The sequence below is a fragment of the Anoplolepis gracilipes genome, chromosome 9 (assembly GCF_047496725.1).
Source record: "Anoplolepis gracilipes chromosome 9, ASM4749672v1, whole genome shotgun sequence".
NCBI lineage: Eukaryota > Metazoa > Arthropoda > Insecta > Hymenoptera > Formicidae > Anoplolepis > Anoplolepis gracilipes.
Window position 1 is genome coordinate 6,133,739 of NC_132978.1, and position 7,715 is coordinate 6,141,453.

Sequence of the window (7,715 nt, forward strand, 5' to 3'; positions counted from 1 at the left end):
TATTGACAACCAAAAACGCGATTTTTCAGCCCGCGTAAATTTAATATTTCGAATAAATAAGGCTCTTAATATTTACGAACAAGTAACTATCAATAAATTAAATAACGGCCAGGCCGTTACTTAGGACCAAAAAGCCGTCCGGCGCATTAGCCACTAAGCGAACGTAAACACAATTTGTAGCCAGTTTCCTGGCGACCACCCGAACGCCGTAACACGGTAACGGCGCTTCCTACCTCGCGGCCGCAAGGCACGGGTGGGAGACATCGGCCGAGCATTGACGGGGTACATAAGCCAGCCCGACCAGCGCATCGACACTAGTCCCGGTCTCGAGCCTCGGGACGATCAGAGCGCTCTTGCAGGCTACTGCCGAACCAAGTCCTTTCCTGCATCCCGCACCAGGTCCTGGGGACAGGCGCTCCTGTCCTCTGCCAGACGCCTCTGGCAACCTGTCCTTCCGCACTCGCAAGCGCTCTCGCGAAGCAACTTCCACCAGTCTTGGGGACGAGTGCTCTCGGCGGCTGGCAACCGTAGGAGCTCCTGTGGCGCCAGCCACCTCAGCATTATACTCAGGGAGTACTCTCCCATGATTTACCGGCCCGTGGAACGAGCGCTCTCGTTTGGACAAACGCTCTCCAGTCTTGGGGACGAGAGTTCTTGCCCTCGGTTGGACGCTTCTGGCGACTGACACCAGTGCGGAGCCTCGAGGGCTCTCGAGCTCCGTCATCGACTCTAGGGATAACCCCCCTAGCTTAAGTCCTGTAGAATAAGTCCGTAGCCTAAGTCTGTGTAAAACTCGTCTCGTAGTATAAGTTTGTGTACATCTCGTAGAATAAGTCCGTGTGCAAGTCTCGTAGGATAAGACCGTAGTATAGACTTGTGTAAATCGCGTAATTTAGTAGAATAGGTCCGTTAGAGTAAGACACCGGTAGCTTATCCTGCGACTAGCTCAAACCACCGTTGGCCACCACCTTGCGACCCGTACGATACGCACCCGTATGCCGCTGTACTCCACCGCCTAAGCACTTTGTATATAGTCTTGCTTGAATAAACTATTATATTTTGTACTACCGTATGGTTTCTTTGCGAGTCCGAGTCTCCCTTCTCCCGAACCTTGGCACCGGCGAGCCGATCCGTGGCGACGGGAAAAGCACACCGTTACAAATATAATATATAAGCTCTTTATAAGATATAAAATTAAATTAGAAAATTGGCGAGTAAGAGCAAACGCTGTAGTTAGTGCGCAAATTCTAACAATAAGTAGCAATTTAATCTATTCTCCTAAGGTACGTTTCAGTCAATTTTATGACCTTTATCGCAAAAATACAAAAGCAAATAAAAAAAACACACGGTTGTTTTAAACCATATAACTGTACATTAACTTATCATTAAATGACGCCAGTAAATCGTTATACGAGAGTTTAGGAAAAGTTAAACATAATTATTTAGTCACACGCTTAAAATTAAACATGAAGATATTGTTAATATAATAAAAAATTGTTGAGTTGATGTATTCTTTTTTTTTTTAATGGAGAGGAAATCCATTTACGCATATCCGGTAGAGTATTGGGGTTAGTCTCTGCTGGGTTATGTAGAACTCGCCGGCGCCTAAGTGACAGCGCCGGAATACCCACTAAGGCCCAGTTTCACCACTTGGTTTAACCGGAGTTTAAGTTATTAAACTTGGTTTAAAGAAAATGTTGCGTTCCATAGGTGCCTTAAATTTTGGTTAACATCGATTTTCTACGGTTAAAGTTAAACGCTGAATTTTGGGCGTTTATGAATCTAAACGAGGTTTATTTCAGTGTCAAAAATTTGTTTAAGTTATGTATATAGCATTGCGATTTCGCAAGTAAGAAAAATAATCATAAAGTAATCAAAAATTTATGAGTGACGAATAAAAAATATATATTTGGTTAAAATTATGGCTTTGGCGTATATACTGTCATCATCTGATGAAGAAGATTTCATTGTCAATTGACGACCTCGACGACTAAGAAAAATAAATAGACGACCATCATATTTTGAAGAATTAGATGATGTCGATTTTCATACTCGGTTTCGTTTATCAAAAGCATCTGTTAATACAATATTAAGAGAAATCGAACAAAAAATTTATCAAGAAGAACTGTGAGTATATAAGGTTAATTTGAAATATCAAATTTTTGTATTTTTATAAATTATGTTATAAAAAGAATAACGAAAAATAACATAAAAATAGTAATAAATTTTAAAAATCAATTTTATTAAACAATGGTATTATTTATTATGATTATATATTGAGTATATTTATAATCTATTTGTAATATTTATTTTGCAATGTTGTTTTTCATACTACTAAAAATAAACAAGTTCAAATGATTAATAAATTATAAGAAAACTGTTTTTGTTCACTATAGGAACAATGCTATATCTCCAATGAATCAACTTCTTCTAACGTTGAAGTTTTATGCAACGGGATATCATTTATTAACAGCAATGGATTTTGGTGGAATAAGTAAAACAAGTTGTCACAGAATTGTTCATTGAGTGACTAAAGCTATTGCTCGTCTTTGACCACGATATATAAAATTCTCTGTATGTCCTGAGGAAATAAAGAAAACGCAAGTTAAATTTTTCAAAATTGCAAGGTTTCCAAGAGTAATAGGCTGCATTGATTGTACTCATGTAAAAGTACAGTCATTTGATTCGTAAAATTTAATTCGCAGAATGTATTTTAAATATATTTTAAATATATTTTATATATATTTTATTTATTTTTATTAATAAATTATTTATTGCACTTGTTACAGGTGGAAATGATGCTGAGTATTACAGAAACAGAAAAGGATATTGTTCCATAAATGTACAAGCAATTTGTAATGCAATTGTAATTGATATTATGGCCCGATGGCAAGGATCAGTGCATGATGCCACAATATTTAATAATTGCAGAATACGCGCTTTATTCGAAGCTGGAACGGTTGGGAATTCTTTATTATTAGGAGATGACGGTTATGCTCTTCGTCCTTATTTTATGACTCCTTTACAAAATCCATACACTCGTGTGAAGCAACTATATAATGAATCACATATACGAACACGGAATACAATCGAGCGTGTATTCGGTATATGGAAAAAAAGATTTCCAATTTTAGCACTTGGGTCTCGATTTCAAAAGGTAGATAAAGTTTTAACTGTTATTGTTGCAATTGCTGTGTTGCATAATATTGCTCGACAAACCGGTGATGTATTACCACCAGACGATCCTACACTGCAATTGCCCATCCCATAGGAAAATATATTACAAGAAGGCAATATAGTTTATAGAAATGACGTAATAATGAGATGCAACGTCTATTAATAACGATTATTTCCGAAGGTAAGAAAAAAATCGTCACATTGTGTATTTAGAAATAGTGTATCTTTGTGATTTAAATTTTTCAATATTTTATTATTAAATAAGTGTAGATATAATTTATTAAAATATATATTGATAATAAATATATTTTCTATATTATTGTTCCTTAGATTATAAGAACAATAAATTAACAATTTTTTTATATCTGCAAAAATTATTTTATAATTTACTCTTTAAAAATCAATACATAAAATGTTAATGTTTTTTAACACATATTTTAACATATTATTTTTTACAGTTTAAAGCAACCAGTTTTGCTGCTGATCAAAGCCTTTTGGCTTAATTTCTCGTCTAGTTAACAAAAAGTCTGCAAAACTATGTTAGTAGGAATGAAAAACTAAAGATGCGACTCTCCTTAGAGCTATCATATTAACACAAATAATGCAATTGTATTCTCTCATCCTATATTTTAATTAAAAAATTTAAAAAAATTAAACTGAAGAATAAAGCAAAAAACCAAATAAATGAATAATATTTCTACGAATACATAAATAAATAAACTTATATACTAGAATTTGGTGACTCTCCTCAGAGCTTTAACACAAACATAAATAATTGGAATCCCTGCAATAAAATATTCTAATATAAAAAAAACAAAATAAAAAAAGAGGAACCATATAAAAGGAACATACACAAACTTAATACTAAAACTTTGCGACTCTCCTCAGAGGTTTCATAATAACAAATAATTGTAATCTCTGCTATAAAATATTCTAATAAAAAAAAGGAATTAAAAAATAATATTGCAACGAATATATAAACTTTTTCATATAAAAAAAAGTTACAGTTTTCGGTACAATTCGATTATTTTGGTACAATCCAAACTGGAACTATTAGAATTAAGAAAGAAATTATTTCATTTAATCTGCATCAGAATTTAGGCGTTTCTTCAGAATTTTAACATTAAGTTGTTCTTTTTCTAACAACGTTTGATAGATAGATATTTCTAAAGCTGACTTTTTTTGAATTTCTTCTTTCATTATTTCTATCAGTTCTAGTTTGGATTGTACCAAAATATCTAATACCTTATTTTTTGCAGCTGTTTTAGTCTGTTTCGATTTTTTATACTTTATATTTGATTGTGGTAACTTATTCGTTACTGGATTGTTTTCTTTTGAAGATTGCGTATCAAAAACGTTTTCAACATCCTCAAATGTTAATGTTTCTTCAGTTTCAGGATTGTCTGAAAGCTGCAACTCTTTACTCTTTTCAGAGCGCAACTTAGTTGGTGTCCAATAGGTCCAATTGCTTGAATCTTCGAATATCTGTGAGACAAATATAAATATTTTTAAATAATAGTTTTTCTATAATATTTTAAATATTAGATACACATATATCACAGATATAGGGTGGACCATTTTAATCCATCCAGTCGAATATCTCGAAAACCAAGCCCGGGAGAGAAAAATGTTTCAGACAAAAGTTGTATGGTTTCGAAGGGACCATAAGATGGTACCATTGATTTGACCTTGAAAAGTCATTTCAAGTAAAGGTCACTTTAAGTTTTTTAAATGGAACACCCTATACATTTTTACATATTCTTGTAGCTCATCTCGAGAGCTTTCCAAAACACTTATGACAAAGTATTTTTCATTAAGTATTTTTTGAGTTATAAGGCTTCAAAGTTGCAGTATTTTGACATAAAATACAAGATATCTCGTAAAATATTTATTTTTTTATCTTACTCTAATACTTTTATGCACAGAATAATGAGACGAATCAATTGGTGTAAAGAAAACACATATATAATTATGTTAAAGTAAAAATCTGAATTTGCAACTAACAGTTACACATTTTTACTTTAACATAATTATGTTTTCTTTACACCATCCAATATTTTACCAATGGAAGCAACTAATACTATTGTTACTGTTCTGACAAATGTGGAACAAGATGACGATTGCATCATTGTTAGTTATTCACAAAATAAAGAAGAACTAACTGAAGATGATATAGCGAGACAAAAAGAATTTCTCAATAACCAGGTTATTCCTTTTAATTTAGTAAGGGACAATGTATTTCCTGTACGTAGCAAATTAAACGACCAATCATTGGATCGATTTTTACGCGTCGTAAAAAAAAAATCCCATTTTGAAACACAAAGTGTGCTATATTTAGAATATCCTTATTTAATTGAAGCAAGTCATAGCGACAAAAGCTTACAAATTATTGGAGGAAATTGTAGTGATCACTGGCGATGTATATTTTTTAACGGCACCAAGCTTCGAGTGTACGACAGTTTACCCGGTTGTACATACGATAAATTGGCGTCTAAAGAAAAAAATTATATTTATTGTCGTTATCCACAAATAAACAAATGATATAATATTTGCAAAGGTTCAAGTACAACCTGATGGCACATGTTGTGGAATTTATGCTGCAGCTTTTGCCACAACTGTAGCATTAGGAGAGAATCCTTGTAACGAGAAATATTCCAATCGTGTGGAATACATGAGGCAACATTTTCTTAATATTATAGCAGAAAATCAACTGTTGCCTTTTCCAAAATGGTAATCCAATGAATCTTTGGAATGATCATTGGAAAAAGACGCTACAATATTATTGATTTCTTTGTACTCGGCGAGACGAAAATAATACATTCATTATGGTTGCGTTTTCACGGGAATGGGCGATGGAGGGGCCCATTCTATATATAAAATATTTTAACAAATCGGAAAGACAAAAATATAATGGTTGCGTCTTACGAGAATGGACGATGGATGGGGCCCATTCTATATATAAAGCCTGGGGCGATCTAACGTGTATTGGCATTATACATTTCTTTTTACACATTGACGTTCCATATGTATATATGTCAAATGATATATATATTTATATTCTGTTGCATTTCTTTGTTTGATCAAAATTATTGCCATGCAAAGCCATGTGCGGGAGGAATCGTCATGCAAAATGTGTGCAATAAATATAAACAAAATATTTAATTATTTTAGAATTATATGTATATAATAACATTGTACATCTAATGTTATATACTTATTTTTATCTCTATACAATAAATACAAATAAACTGTTAAATTTTTTCTTTAATTTTATAAATGTATAGTGTTATATATATTTGTGAAATAAATATTTTATCATATTTGATATCTCTTAGACACTTTGCACACGTCTACTTCATCTTGTACATAGCTTTATTATATCATGGTTTTGCATATGTCAAACATGCAATAAATATGAAACTAAATATGCTACAATGTTTAATTTGAGAAATATATATATGTATATAACACTATATATATATATATATATATCTAATATCATACTTTTCTTATTTTTATTTGTATATAATAAGTGCAAATAAATTGAAAATATATAAGGCTCCAATATTTACAAACATGATAAGATATACTCGGCAATGAGAGCCTATGCGCGGATGTTGATGCGTAAAGAAACTGCGTAAAGAAATTAATTCTTTTCACGAAAGAATTTTTAATTAGTGCACAGAGCACATATTTAGATTCTCATTTTTGAGACTTCTAAAAACCCCTCTATACCCCCCTAAGGAGATGTAGACGAGAAAAAATATCGGGGCGAAGTCGCTGAATCGGGAATTGAACCTGAGTCTTTCGCTTGCCGGGCGACTGCTCTTACCACTGGAGCTATTCAGCCCCACACCGATACTTCTCTCGTCTATTTGTTTATAAACCTATTGATAGATAAACCGAAGAACGCGATTTTTCAGCCCCGCGTGAATTTAATAATTTGAAAATATATAAGGCTCTAATATTTACAAACATGATAAGATATACTTGGCAATGAGAGCCCATGCGCGGATGTTGATGCGTAAAGAAACGTAAATATTGGAACCTTATATATTTTCAAATTATTAAATTCACGCGGGGCTGAAAAATCGCGTTCTTTGGTTTATCTATCAATAGGTTTATAAACAAATAGACGAGAGAAGTATCGGTGTGGGGCTGAATAGCTCAGTGGTAAGAGCAGTCGCCCGGCAAGCGAAAGACTCGGGTTCAATTCCCGATTCAGCGACTTCGCCCCGATATTTTTTCTCGTCTACATCTCTTTAGGGGGGTATAGAGAGGTTTTTTAGAGGTCTCAAAAATGAGAATCTAAATATGTGCTCTGTGCACTAATTAAAAAAAAAAAAAAAAGAAATTCTTTCGTAAAAAGAATTAATTTCTTTACGTAGTTTCTTTACGCAGTTTCTTTACGCAGTTTCTTTACGCAGTTTCTTTACGCATCAACATCCGCGCATGGGCTCTCATTGCCGAGTATATCTTATCATGTTTGCAAATAAATTGTTTATTATTTATAATACATATTAGATATTGAGTATATA